The following is a 15,616-nucleotide window of genomic DNA, read 5'->3' as shown; positions in this document are numbered from 1 at the left end:
GTGTCTCTCAAAGTAAGTGCATAATGTGGTTTTTCACTACAGATAGTGGAATGAATTTCAGATACATAATCGTTAGCTGAGGAGGGCAAGTCATATTGCTCCAACCTCCAGGTGGTGGCTGGAGATCTCCTGGAATTGCAAATGATTTCCAGGTACAGAGATCAGTTCATCAGGAGAAAATGGCATCTTTGTGTGGTAGATTCTGCTTTGCACTCCACTGAATGTCCTCTCTGAACCCCCCCCCCCCTTCCTCAGGTTTCACCTTGAAAATCTCCAGGTATTTCCCAGTCTGGAGCAGGCAACCCTAGTTCTGCACAATGTAGGATGTTTTAATAATAGCTATATCTTCAATGTTTGTGATGTCTAAATTGTAAACAAAGGAGCCTAGAAGAAAGAGTAGGTGTCACAAACACATACTGTGTTTCCCTAAAAATAAATCAGGGTCTTATATTAATTTTTGCTCCAAAAGATGCATTAGGGCTTATTTTCAGTGGATGTCTAATTTTTCCATGATTTTGTGCCCCTCATGTGACCAGATCAGCTGTGCTAGGGAATCTATAAGTAGGGCTTATTTTTGGAGTAGGGCTTATATTTCAAGCATCCTCCAAAAATCCCCCCAAAATCACGTTAGGGGTTATTTTCAGGGTAGGTCTTATTTTGGGGAAACAGGGTAGCTGTTCATAATTTCTCTGCATCTGGGATTGTACAGCGTGATGCATTGGAATGCTTGGAGTAAACTCCCCACAGCAAACTCCCTGAGGTTCAACAAAAAGGCATAGAGGCCAAAGTCTGCTGTTGCCTCTTGGCACTGGCATTCAAAGGTTTACTGCCTCTGAATGTGGTAGTTCTGCATAGTTTCAGCACTCAAGACAGATTATTCAAGAGCAAGTCAAGAAAGTGCATTGTGAATTTGTGCCCAAGCAGCCCACAGCAGCTTCTGGCCTCGGCTACCCAGGCTGATGAATGCTCACCATATAAATTCAAAAGCATAAGGCCCCCCCTCTCTCTCTGGGAAGAACCTTTGGGTCATCCAGAGGTTACTTTGGGCTGCACCCTTAGCAATTAGAGGACAAAGCTGCAGTGCTTGGAATACTTGTAGACACGTGTGAAATAGGCATTCAGAGGAAGAGATGGAAATTCAGGCTTGCTTGTACTGTAGCTTATTTGGGCAGGTTTGATATTTATCCAAATTGGCTGTTATTTCTGGCAATGCTTGGGAAAAATGCAAAGGAATGAGTGGAGGGCAATAAAACATTATTCACAGCAGTAATAAAACATTTTGAAAGCATTTTAAGTCGTATGACACTTTTAAGTGTTATAACAGTTGTTAAACATTTTGAACGCATTTTGAAAATGTTGTCAATTTTTTTAATTTCTGTTGTGTGCCATGGCCCATTGCTGTGTTCAGATTTGTGAGACGTTTTCTATAATGTGAGGTCGCTTTGAGATGACCTGGTGCAAAAAATCGTTCTTTGGTTGTAGTGGGGCAGGGTGGCCTTTGGTCATGGTGGGAGAGGGTGGCTGCCCATACTGGGGGGGGGGGCCGCAAAATTCAGATTTTTGCCCTGGGTTCCATTTTCTCTAGCTAAGCCTCTGCTCAGGAGACAGGGAATACAGAAATACATCAGAGCAACTTCATTTGAGGGACACCCCCCCCCCCCCGCACAAAGAAAAAGAGCTGAGACAAGCTCATTGATAGACCTTGAGGAGTTCCAGATAAAGAGGATAACAAACTGGTCCAAGCAACAGGTTTGCCATAAACAGACATATTAAAAAAGAAAAAAAATGAAGATCTTTTCAGTCAATGTTAATGGACTAAATTCCCCATCAAAGAGATCAAAAAAGTTTAACTAACTCTAAAAACAAGGAGATATCTGTATCCAGGAAACTCACTTAAAGCAAAAACATCAATATTTATTGACTAATAAAAATTGAGGAAGAGTATACATTTAAAAAAATGGGGAGTAGCTATTTACTTAAAAAAACAAGCACATAACAATTTTGGAAGAAACCAAAGACATTACAGCAAGATATAGCATGCTAAAAATCAAGCTTCCAGATGATTAGATTTTTACCATTTTAAATAATTGGAAATAGGAATACAATTTTGGATCCAAGCAAAGATAGATTAAAAAAAACAGGAGGTAAATTACCCCAAAAATGTACTTACATATACGAACCTCCTGAATATTGTGGACTCCTGGTGCATGACATATCCAAAGACAGGAGATTACACTTTTTGCTTGGATAGACATCAATCTTATTCCAGAATTGATGTGTTGGATTTCGAAGTCTTTACTAGTCAATTTACATGAACTAGAAATTAAACCGAAAAGTATGCTGATCATAACCCAACAGAAATTATATGGACTGCAACTAGTAAACGAAAAGGAAGATTGAGAATGGAAGATAATCTCCTACTGCAAAAAGAGTTAAAAATGCAAATAAGACTTGAATGAATTTTCTAAATTAAATAAGACTGATGGAATATCTAACACAATAATCTGGGAGACAAGCATATATAAAGAGGAAAATTAATTGTGATAGCAGCCAAACAAAAAAAATGATGAAAAAGGAACAAAATGTTTTAAACAGAATGATATTATTAGAAGAGCATTAAAAACATCAATAAGAAAACACTAAGAGAAATAAAGTAATTGAGACAACAATTGGACTTGCTAGAAAACACAGAGATCTAGAAAAAGCTAAAGTTCCTAAAGCAAAAGATGTTTGAACACACTAATAAGCCGGGCTGGTTTTTAGCTTGTCAGTTAAGGAAAGAAATTGAAAAAAAGAACCATCACAGCTATTTAAAAGAATGGCATACTAGTACCGGTATATTCAGAAAAATTAATACAAGAACAATTTATCTCTTATTTTTCCCAGCTTTATAAAAAAACAAAATATTGATGACGAAGAAGCATTGAAAAACTACATTGTTCTGATACCTATGAAACAATTTACAGAAAAACATAGGGACATGATGAACACAAGCATATCTATTTTTTAGTTATCACAAGCTATAAAATAATTTTAAAGAGGAAAAGCCCCAGGACGTGATGGTTCAACAGCAGAATATTATAAAACCATGGAAGAGAAATTAATTATACCACTACAAGAAATGATGAATGAGCTTTACATGAAAGGAAATTTTATTCCAACTTGGGAAGAGGCACACATGACTTTAATATATAAAGAAGGAAATGACCCAAAACTACCACAATTATACAAACCAATAGTGTTATTAAATGTGGACTACAAACAATTTGTATCTATAATGGCAAACAGATTGAGAAGTTGCATTCAAGTCATGATCCATGAAGACTAGAGAGGCTTTGTCTCTAAAAGATTTATGAAAGATAACATATGATACACGATTGATACCTTTGAACTCTCAAACATTAGAAGAAAGAAACAGTGTTCGTTTTTTTAGAAGCACAGAAAGCTGTTGACAACATTTCTTGGAAATTTATGTTAAAGATACTGGATCATATAAACTGTGGGCCTAGATTTTAGAATGGATACAAAGAATACATACTAGACAAAAAGCGACAATCTTAATTAATGGCACCATGACAGTAGAGATCCAAACTGAAAAGGGAACTAGACAATGATGGCCATTATCACCATTATTATTCATACTAGCCCAAGAATTCTTGGCATCAGACAAGATCCAAAAATTACAGGCCTCAAAGTCCATGGAAAAGAATATGATGAAAAGATACGCTTATGAAGTAGTACTGACAATATCTAATCCAAATCTTTGAATAAAACACTTGATGGAGCAAACAGAACATCATGGACAGTTTGCTGGATTCAAAATAAATTCTCTAAAAACAAAAATCATTACAAGATTTCTAACCAACAAGAAATAAAAGATATTGAACAAATAACTGACTTAGTAGATACTCTACTAAGTATCTAGGGATTACTGTTTATACTGGCGTATAAGACTACTTTTGAACCCTGGGAAATCATCTGTAAAGTCTGGGGTCGTCTTATATGCCAGGTACCGAGCGGGTGGTGCTGAGCGGGTGGTACTCTATATTTTAACTGGAAAAGTGGGGGGGTCATCTTATACGCCCAGTCGTCTTATACGCCGGTATATACGGTAATAAAAATGGGCAAATTGATAACTTTTTTCAAGATAACTATGGAGCAACCTGGAAGAAGATTCAAGAAGACTTACAAAGATGGTCTACACATAAGCTATCTTGGTTAGGAAAAACAGCAGGTGTGGAGAAATGGCTTCCCTCCTCCCTTTTCTCCACCCCCCCCCCTTCTCCAACCAGGCATTTTAGGAGATTGGAGCAGAGGTGGGATCCAGCAGGTTCTCACAGGTTCCCGAGAGTAGGTTACTAATTATTTGTGTGTGCCGAGAGGGGGTTACTAATGGGTGATTTTGCCCGTGATTTTTGCCTTAGTTACGCCCCTCCTCTCAGCAGTAGCACACAGAACATGAAGCAGTCTAGCAGGAGGTGCACCGGTGTGCGTGGCAGCCTGCGCCTGCGTGCATTCGTTTCCTGCCCAAGGACCGGCGCAGCGGCTGCGTCCTTGCCACAGCCGCACCCAGGAACGTCCCGCCCCGGAATGCCTGGCCACGCCCCCATTGTGCCCCGCCCAGCCCCATTGGCGTTACGCCACAGTTTGAATCCCACCACCATGGGAACTTGTTACTAAAATTTTTGGATCCCACTACTGGATTGGAGGGCAGAAAATGCAGTGTGCCCGGCAACATCGATAGAGGGCACCAAAAGGGGTGGTATTATATAAAAGCAAGCAGAAACCGGGGAGAGGGTTCTTTGATTCTCTGGCTGTCTGCTGTTCTTTGTTGTTAAGAGAGAAGGGCTCTGGAGGCAGCAGCCATGATTCCAGGCCATGTGCTTAGCCTAGAGATGTGAGCTCTCCGTGAGTGGTAACTGCTTAAGCTGAGGACCTACCCTGCTTTCGAACATCTAGGGTGCTTCCGCATTGTCGGTAGCTTGACCTACGGACTCGACCAGAGTCCGACCAGATTGCTCCGCTGCAGGCGGCCAGCGTCGGACTCGTGTCTGTCAACTCACCTCCCTCTAGCCATTGAATTTCTAGACTCTGGGAGTTGGGTATGACTATGGACTCGGGTTGCACTTTCGAGCCGTAGTCTGGAATCTCCGTCCTTGACCTACCATGTAGCCAATCACAACTAAGTGATATTTACGCCCATCGCAGAAGAAGGGGAGCCTTCATTGTGAAAGCGCTGAAAAGCTTTAGGCATCGCCCAGAGCAGGACACAGCAACCAATGGAGCGCAACCTGAGGAGGTGGTCCCGCCCCTCTCAGGCTGCAGCTCCGGAGATGCAGAGTCGGCTGCTGTCTGCGGAGGAGCGGGAGGACTTCGAGTCAGGTAAGACTCCACCGACAGAATTCAAACCCTGAAGTCCGACTCGTGTGTCCGGAAGGGCTCCTAGTAGGCAGGGCATGTGTTAGAGAAAGGGAAAGGGGATTTGCGGTTTGTCTCCTTTTATTTGTTTTTCCTTGCGTTATCTCATGCGTTGCCAAAGAGTTCTTATGATTGTTTTCTGTTAATAAATACTTATTTTTCAAACCTTACAAAAGTTCTCTGTACCACGTATGCCCCCCCCCCCCGGTCTGGGACACGCTATGTGAATAAGAAACTGAGGCAGAGGCCTTGTAACTGGGAGAGGAAGCCGGGAAATCCTGGTCTTTCCCAGTGGGCAGTCCTCAAAGGATCGGGTGGTGGCAGCATACCCTGGGAGAAAGATAGCCTTCCCCAAGGGAAAGTTGATAACCCCTGGGAGAGTGCAGAGCGCGAAATAGGGCCTGCCAGCCATAAGCAAGCCCGTTTCGCCACAGCAAGCATTAAAATGAACATCTTGCCTAAGATGAATTTCTTATTTCAAATGCTGTCTGTACATATTAATGAAAAGATTCTCAATACATGGCAAGAACACATCAACAAATTTATCTGGGACCATAAAAGACCAAAAAAGATGAGGAGGTCTAGTGATATCAAATAGATGAGGAGGTCTAGCGATATCAAATATTAAATTATATTACTGTGCGGGGGGACTTATGTGGATTGCTGACTGAATACTAAACACATTCCATGGTTTTGTTAAATTAGAAACCATACAGCTAACATCAGGCATATATAAGAAGATAAGAAAGAGCCTGCTGGATCAGACCAGAGTCCATCTAGTCCAGCACTCTGCTACTCACAGTGGCCCACCAGGTGCCTTTGGGAGCTCACATGCAGAATGTGAAAGCAATGGCCTGCTGTTGCTCCTGAGCACCTGGTCTGCTAAGGCATTTGCAATCTCAGATCAAGGAGGATCAAGATTGGTAGCCATAGATTGACTTCTCCTCCATAAATCTGTCCAAGCCCCTTTTAAAGCTATCCAGGTTAGTGGCCATCACCACTTCCTGTGGCAGCATATTCCAAACACCAATCACGCGTTGCGTGATGTGATGGAAAAATTCTATTGCTGAAGCAAAGGAACTCACACATAACTGTAAAAAGGATCTCCTACATGGAGAACAGGAAGCCCAATACAAAGGTGCCAGGATGAGCATCACAGGCCTAAATTACCTCGTGGCTGAAACACAGTTTTCCTGGGAAGGTGAAAACAAAAGATTTTAGATTCCACCTTGAGACTTGGCCAGAAAAGCATCTCTGGGCCATGGGGATGGGGAATGGGGATGAAGGAATCCAAAGGAAATGTGGTTAGCTGAGAGATCTATGTAACCAAAGTTTGTTTTATTTCTTTGTTTTGAATTTTTACAATAAAATTCCTTGGCCCCTTCCTTGCGACGCATGGAGGAATATGGCCTGACCTAGGAGGACGGCAAAAACGCCCAGTCCCCAGGCTGGCCCGTTAGCACAAGAGGCGAGCGCAGCTGCATCGCAGCCACGCCGCCCTCGCGCCACCCGACAGGCGCGAAGCCGGCATTTCCCGAGTGCGCTGGGAAGTGCACTTTTGTGGAAACGCCGGCTTGAAGCCGCTGCCAGGCGAACGGCAGCAGCTTCAAGGCGCCTCCCCCCACTCCCTCCCTGCACTTACCTTGTCCCTGGGCCTCCGGCGTGTCGCCGAGATATGCCGGATCGGCCAGGCGACGGTGCTCTGTGGCGCCGTCGTCCCGGCTCTTTCTGGGACCGTTCATGCGAACGGTCCCAGCGTCATCGGGTCGGCGTCGAGTATGCCGACCCAGCCGCTTCCGCCTCCGTGCGGAAGCGGCCCTTGAGAACTCAGCTGGTGTGGAGTTTTGAAGAAAAACAACCCAGGTATTACGGGGCTTGGCGTGACATGTCAAGAAATGTTTCCTTTTATTAGTCCTAATTCTTCCCCCCAGCATTTTCAACGTATGCCCCCTGGTTTTAGTATTATGAGAAAGAGAGAAAAATTTCTCTCTGTCAATATGTCAGTGCTATCAGTCACAGACCAGGAAAGGGATTTGGGTGTCTTAGTTGATAGTTCCATGGGAATGTCAACTCAATGCATGGCAGGCCTAGAAAATTTACCCAGGATAGGAAGATGCCCAAATAAGGCACTTCAAAGGCTTTGGGTAACCGCATGGCGGTAATAAGAGTTTTCTTGGAGACTAGAGAACAAAGACCAGGACACACTATCATGGGCTACGAAAAGAGAAGCACTTCTTGGCGGGAGTCCCAACAGAACCTAAGAATGTATTCAGCTGAGCAATCTCTGTAACTGCATTTATGCTTTATTTTTTTTATTTCTGTTTTTCAATAAATCTTTGCGAACCCAGCTGGTCTGGAGTCATTGGAGGAAAAAGGAAAAAGGACCCGGGTTTGGGGCGAGAGAGCGTGGCTCTCCCAAGCTTGATCTCAGCCTCAATCATCATAGAGAACATTAGCAGGGAGGAGTAAAATATAAAATAATAACACATAAACCACAAAGGACCAACTACAAAAGGCAGAATTCAAAGCAAGATGTTGCCCATTTCTCCAGTATGGCTCCCTGACACCTTTAGGCTTTGCCCTGTAGAGATAGGGCAAAGCCTAACGGTGTCAGGGAGCCATAAGAAGTGAATCCAGGAACCCGTAGCAAGGTATCGAGGAAGCACAATTTGTGAGGGTGAATAGCCAGATTTTATGGGCAAAAGATTTTGGTGGCCAGGTTCCACTGGCCATACCGAATCCATGCCTGGTGATCTCAGACAATCATACAACCTTGTTGCTGAATCATGTGACCTTAACGGAATGGTAAACTTAAGAATGGTAGTATTAGGGGTCAGAATGGTAAAGTACCTGTAGCAAGGTAGGATTTATTCTGTGGCCCTGAACCCTCCCTTGACATGATGACACATCAATAATTTCATCAGCTTAATTGGTTGGGACGCAGGGGCACCAGTTTGTAAAGGTGTGCTCTGGTCATTGCCAGTAGACAGCACAGTTGAAGTCCACTTCACTATTTTATGGAAGGCCTGAAGCCTGAGCAAGGATTTGTGAAAACAAGAAGCTGAAGAGTGGAACTCGGTTTCTTGACAATGACTGTTGATAAAGATTAACATAAATGAGCAAGAATTGTACAATACAACTGTGGGCCTACAGCTCCAAAGGCTGATGATATCAGGCTGTGAGTGTCTTAAATAAAAACTGAAAATATAGCTTTTTATCACAGAGATATATTAGCCAAAACAACACTGCTAAATATATTACCATACACTTAACATGCAACACAAGCTAGCCTGGCGGCCGGATTCAAGACAGAACGTCGATATTTATGTTTATACACATGGATATTTTTAAGCAGACACATTTTCATCTGTTAGATAGACCAAAGCATTTCTGCAAGGACCCAGTGCTAAAGCACATTGAGGTTCCATCTTGAATCTGGCCGACTGGCTAATATATGTACTGTGATGAAAAGCTATATTTTCAGTTTTTATTTAAAGACACTCACAGCCTGATATCATCAGCCTTTGGAGCTGCAGGTTCAAGGTCGTGTAGTACAATTCTTGCCTATTTATGTTTCTCTTAGTGTGTACTACTCCCCAATTCACTTATTAATATGTTGATAAAGGTTAAGCAGAAATTGCAAAAGCAGGATTAGAGCTGAACAGCACAAATACAAAAAAATGGGACTGCTGGGGAATTTACACAACTTTAAAACTGATTAAAATTGAAATTGTTCAAGCTTCTCTACCCTGGGCTTAACTGGAATAACTCTCCTCAGGCTTGCCCAGTTAGATACATGTGCCGCACCACCAGTTTTTCTAACTAGTGTCACTGAAAACACAACCCAAAATAGGAACATCTTGATTCCTGGGAGAATCATTCAGGGCTGGGAATAAGTACAGGATCGGACACCAAAATGTTGTCCCTAAGTGTCACTTGAGAAAGGCTTACATTTTAAAAATATGCTCAAAGATAGAAGCAGGTGGTAGATGCTCAAAGATAGAAGCAGGTTCTAAGATAAAAAGAGAGTGGCTACAAGGAAGATTTTTCACAGTGTGTACACTTTCATGAATGATAAACCTGGAGGTCTGTATGTGTATGTGTGTGTGTGTGTGTGTGTGTGTGTGTGTGTGTATATATACACTGTATGTGTATGTATGTGTGTGTATGTATATATATATGTATATGTATATGTATGTATATGTATATGTATATATATGTGTGTGTGTATATATGTATATATGTGTGTGTGTGTATATGTGTATATGTGTGTGTGTGTGTGTATATATATATGTATGTATATGTATATATGTATATATGTATATGTATGTATATATATATGTATATGTATATATGTGTGTATATATATATGTATATATATATGTGTGTGTGTGTGTGTGTATGTGTATGTGTATGTGTGTGTGTATGTATATATATGTGTGTGTATATATGTGTGTGTGTGTGTGTATATTTAAAAAACCCTTCCCACATCAGTAGTTTGCAAAACACTTCCCACATCAGTAGTTTGCAAAACACTTGCATACATGATAGGTGCAGAAAAGTCTCTCAAACCAACCTTTCCTTAAACGACAGTCTCCCTCCAATCTCAGTTTTTAATGCCCTTTGCCCTCCTTGATTACTCTGCAGAGCAGCAAAAAGAACTGATGTCAGGTTTGTTCTCATTCATACCTGTGGGATTTTGTAGATGCTCAAAATGTTGGAAATGTAGTTCGACCTGTCAGTGCTCATTCCTTCAAGAACAGCCAATGGGTTATTCTGACCTCCGCAGTGGAAGTTGGGAACATTTTTCCATTCCGTAGATATCAGGTCTAACACAGAATCATAAATCACTCTGACCGTGGACATAGTCTCATAGACGTTGTAGCCCAGAGTGATGTTGGGCAACAACCTAGGATTCCGATTGATCTCATGAACCCCAAACATGAAGGGCAGGATGTGCCAGTACTCTGAATGTTCTATCCTACAACAAAACAGAGCAGCCATGTTATCACACTCCATTTAACTTCTGAAATGTCTCTTTTAACTCGGGGGAAGGTCTTCCCAGGCTTTGGAGTTTATTCTTAAAATTATGCCCCAAGATACCATTTTTGGAAAGCAAATGACGCAGCAACCCTACTGGAAATAAACAGGTTTGGATCCAGCTAGTACTTATCACCAATGCTTTCCTAATAACGTGTTAGGTAATACTCATGGCAGCTTTCAGCCAGAAGTATAAAACATTAATGGTGTGGAGGTTTAGGAAATTATATCTGGGGTAGAGAATGTGGATACGTAGAACTTTTTTCCTTCTGGTCACAAAATATAATACAACTTCCATGTACCCAGTGAAGTTGACTTCTAGCGGATTCAGGACAGTCAAAAGGAAATATCTCTTAGCTCAATTAGACATTCACTGACAGCGACTGTAGTGATGGCCACAAGGATAGATGGGAGTTTCATGGCTACCAGCAGGCTAGTTCCAGGGCCCCCCTCTCCTGCTTCAACTCGTGCCTCCCTTCCATCCCAGCCACATCTGCATTTGCCTGTATGTCCTTCCTTCTTCCAGCCAATCAGTGAGTCTCCCCACTGACAGTTTGTCCTTTCCTCCACGGAGCTGGGTCACGGGTGCAGATAGAAACACCACCACTGTGCATGCCAGAAACGGTACCCTTGCACACTACCTGCAGTACTTCCCTGGCCGCAGGTGGTTGTGGTGTGTGTGTGTGTGTGACAGTAGGCCCTGCCTGGCACCCCGGGCCCTGGCAGATGCCCTATCTCTAGCTATGCTGGTGCCAGCCCTGATGACTAGGGAAGGTGCCTTCTGTGAACTGATCGCTGTTCCTGAACTGAAAGGTCTCTAAACGAATACGTGAACAAAATACATAAAAAACATTTTTAGGCTTCCTCTCTTCTATTCAGCAAGACTTGAAAAGTATTTACACTGTGAATAATCACAGCTTGAAGTCCATTATGCACACCCATAAAATGAAACCCTTACTCTGCAAATACTGGATTGTAATTTGATCAGAAGATTTGCTTTTCTGTCTGCATTAATCAGATGGAGGACTTGAGGCCAGGCATCACTGTTGGTGATGAATTTCCCTAGTTACTTTAACCTTTCCCTTCATCTTAGACATTTGATGGGGGAAACTGCATTTTTTTTGTGATAGCTGAAATGGACCTGAAATTTAAAAAAAATGAACTACATCTCCTGAGCAATGGCTTGACCCTGTTTGCAGTCCAGCAAAAATAATCATTGTCAGTTTGCAGAGAGTCATGATGTTTGACTTACGCAGGAAGGAAAAGAACATGCAGCACAAATATACATCCTCTCCCACTATTCCTTTTTTGGCTGAAAACTCTTCTTGGTTTACTCAACACTGTTTTGTAGAAACGACAATAGCCCACTCCATGGTACTGGAAAAAAAATCTCCTCTGCCTACTCTGCATTATTGATTTGTTCTGAAATAATATATCCTCACTTGCCTTCAGAAGGAGGTGAGTTAATAAATGGAAAAGAACAATTTCCTTCACATTAAAATAAAATTATAAGAATGTTGAGTTTCATTACAGAATTGCATTTACTATAGGGCAGCTGTTGACAATCTCAATAATCAGTGCTGGTGGGGACAGAGAGGGGAGAATGAAGACCCCTGACATTTGGGCTTAGAAGAAACTGAGCATGTCCTATCTGTGTTGGGTCACCAGGCAAAGAGTGGGCCTGCTAGGACAAAATCTCCAAACTAACTGTCATCCAATATACCCTGTCAGGCTGTGCTAAGCTCCCCAGCCACAGTGTTTTGAGATGTCAGACTAGAGACCCTCAATTAGCATTCACATGTGTCCTCAATCTGTCCCTAAAGGCAACACAGAGACAATACAGGGATGGTGACAGACCAGGCTTGGATATCAGAACACAGGTACAGTCCCTGGAAATCTAGGACAGAAACATTTGCAACTGTAATCGATCACCCCCATGGAATTTCTTACGGGATCAGGAGGACATAGGGAGCCCAGGAGTAGTGGATATAAGTTGGAACTAGCATAGCTCCAATTGTCGTGAGGAGTCCGCTGATAATGTGGTCTCCAGGGCTGTAATAATTCACATGATCGATGGTATCCATTTGTATATTCAGTGGACATTTTGTCTTCAGCACGCCACAGACTGCCTGGGGCAGCAGGAGCAGCAGAAGCAGCAGTAGCATCCTGGCTGTGCTTGCTACGATCCCTCCCATGTGGCAGCACTCAGAAATATGGATGACTAATTAAAATGAGCCAGGAGTGCCTCTTGGAAGACAAGGGCTACAGAGACATGACTGATACAACCACAGCTGTGCATCTTAAGGGGACAGTATGAAGCCTCATGCCAGCATAATATCCCTGTCCCCCGTGACAAATACAAGCCTCAGCTCTTAGGAGGCATTTATACACTGGCTTTTCCAGGTATTGCTGCAAGCAGGTACATAGCACCGCTGTTCATTCCAATGTTTATGTTACTTCTTTCGAAAGAGATCTGTGGAGAAATCCCTTGAGTTTTAAGCCTGAAGAAGAATGAAATCACCATGATTTTGATAATTGCAAGGGGAATAGGGAGATTCGGCTGCTCGGCAGCATCTTGGACTCTCTAGAGGCTCTGTGGATAGTGCACAGCTGGGGAAAACGAGGCAGCAGCAATTCACCAGAGCAATTTGATGGTCTGAGAAGGCACATTCAGTTGACCTGAGTTTGACTGAATTAATTTTTATGATGCGCATTAATGATTTCCAAACAGGAGTGGTTTATTCTTCAGTGTTATGAACAGTGTTATGAGCAGCCAGACAGTGCAGCAGCTGAAACCACTCCTAACACCACACAAAATCCATTTCAGATTAGCCCTCACAGTTTTGTACTTTATGTTCTGAAAACAGTGGTGATGTTAGGGTTGGTCTTTGGGACAGAAATCCAGAGCTTGAACTAAGAAGCAGGCTGCAGTTCCACATCTGATGTATAATGAGAATGTCTAGAGTCCATAAGACCATAAGACCACGGAATTCAGAGTCCAAAATGACCTCACTGCTCAACTGTATGAGTAATCATCATAGAGGAACCGTTCTGTAAAGAGAATGAGGGGTACGTTGTATTACCACCAAGTGAAACAGAGGAAAGAATTGTTTTTGTCAGAAAGTTTGCATAACTCAGCAACTGCAATAAAAATAAGGGGCATGATCATTTCTTTCCAATATGTGCCCCTAGCAGCTTACATTGTTCTGTCTTCTGCTGTGTCAGAGCTGTATGGTAACAATAATGAACAATTTACAATTGTTATGTCTACTAGTTGTGAGAGTTTTGGGGAAGAGTCACTCTTATCTGTCATCTGTAAGTCCAGAGACATTGTTAATACAAATGCATATATCTGAAAACATACACATTGTAATGTTGCAGAGATGGGGAGCCCATTCTCTGGCAATAGCCAGGTCTACCTACAAGAAACTTCCAGGAATTGTTTTGCTGTTCTCACGCTCTCAACTTGTGTAACCTTAGCTCACAGTTTAAGTGGGGCAGAACTTGGAAGGAGTTTTCAACAACTTATTAATGTTGTGAGAGGCTTGGTAAGGGATTTTTAATGCCAGTGTATCAGCCCTTAGAAGAAAATCCACAGAGAGGAATATAATGCAAATCTGACAATCTTTATTATAGGGATAAGGGGTTCACAAGTTCCCCATCTCTGCAATGCCAGCATCACCCTTTAGGCTGGAACTTGGGAAGGGATACCTGTAAATGAGCACTCCCTCCTGCTGTGTCAGGGCAGCATGGTAGCAATAATGAACAATTTACAACTGTTATGTCTACTAGTTGTGAGAGTTTTGGGGAAGAGTCACTCTTATCTGTCATCTGTAAGTCCAGAGACATTGTTAATACAAATGCATATGAAACCTCAGCTTGTGGGTTCTGTGGGGCAGTACTTGGAAGGAGTTGCAAAGAACCAAATTTAAACAAAACAGTTTACTTCTCTTTACAAATAACACTTTTAAAACATTTAACATTTACCGTATATACCGGAGTATAAGACAACTGGGCGTATAAGACGACCCCCCCCCCCACTTTTCCAGTTAAAATATAGAGTACCACCCGCTCAGTACCACCCACTCAGTACCTGGCGTATAAGACGACCCCAGACTTTACAGATGATTTCCCAGGGTTCAAAAGTAGTCTTATACGCCAGTATATACAGTACACTTTGCAGTTCAAGGTCCTGTTCAGGTTGCATTTCAAGTCCTTCTAGTTACAGTCTACTGATACTGCCAAGTCCATTTCTTCTTGCAAGTGGGTTGGCTCCTGAAGACTCCAAGGGCTTGATGAACAGGTTGCAACATGATGAAGGTTTCCAGGAGAACTCTCACCCATTACAAACACAAAAACCCTTAACAAGGTGTTAAGGGCTTATAGAAATCAAGGTCCGAGTGTAAAGGTTTCAATGGTGTTGATGGGAAGGGCAGCCGCCTAACCTTGAGTACATTCCACAGCCCGGGCGATGGGCCAGCTTCATCGGCGGAGACTTTATCTCTGCGCGGGAGATGAGGTCTCCGTTCCCATGGGAAGCCGGGAGGGGGATGGGATGGATAGAGTTATAACCTGTGCTTCTGGCGGGAAGTGTCATTCCTGCCACTGCGTGTACTTGAGCTTTCTAAGATGTCTGAATAAACGGTCTTTTTTCACCGAAGAGCCTTTTATTTCTGCTTCTATGGAATTCCTTACACCGAGTCTGGTAGCCTTGTCTTCTCCAAAGAGCTCCTGCAGCCTTTCTGCTGCTCTGAGTCTCCACCCCCTTACTGGTTCAACTCATTCTCGGCATGGGGGTTACACATATATCTGAAAACATACTGTAACGTATTCCTTTTCTTTTGTGCGGAGAGAAACTATTAGGGCTGCTCTGTTCCGGCATCCAACCTTCCTCCCAACTTCAATTCTCTCTCTTTAGAGCACGGAGGACGGGATTTAGCAGCTCATGCTTTTTCTTTGGCTCCTTTTCCTCACAGCAGCCGGACAATTTGGGTCTTCCCGGTGTCCATCTTCCCGTCTTCCTTCAGTCTCTTTTCAACCCGGAACTTCTATTCAGCGCATGGAGAGCATGACACAGTGTGAAACAGACTTTTCTCTGTGATATACCTGTGATATATATGCCAGCCACAGATGCAGGCGAAACGTTAGGAACAAAATC

At 42.7% G+C, this 15,616-nt stretch overlaps 2 protein-coding genes across 16 annotated transcripts in view; one reads left to right on the top strand and one right to left on the bottom strand.

Moving 5' to 3' along the window:
• LOC125428587 (zinc finger protein 883-like) overlaps window positions 1-15,616 on the top strand; it is a 1,608,225-nt gene that overhangs the window by 617,038 nt on the left and 975,571 nt on the right. The window lies entirely within an intron of this gene.
• LOC125428534 (zinc finger protein 345-like) overlaps window positions 1-15,616 on the bottom strand; it is a 770,962-nt gene that overhangs the window by 494,098 nt on the left and 261,248 nt on the right. The gene's annotated exons all lie outside the window — the stretch shown is intronic.

Source organism: Sphaerodactylus townsendi, linkage group LG03 (assembly GCF_021028975.2).
Source record: "Sphaerodactylus townsendi isolate TG3544 linkage group LG03, MPM_Stown_v2.3, whole genome shotgun sequence".
NCBI lineage: Eukaryota > Metazoa > Chordata > Lepidosauria > Squamata > Sphaerodactylidae > Sphaerodactylus > Sphaerodactylus townsendi.
The sequence above is the reverse complement of the archived record's forward strand: the minus strand, read 5'-3'. Positions and strand labels throughout refer to the sequence as shown.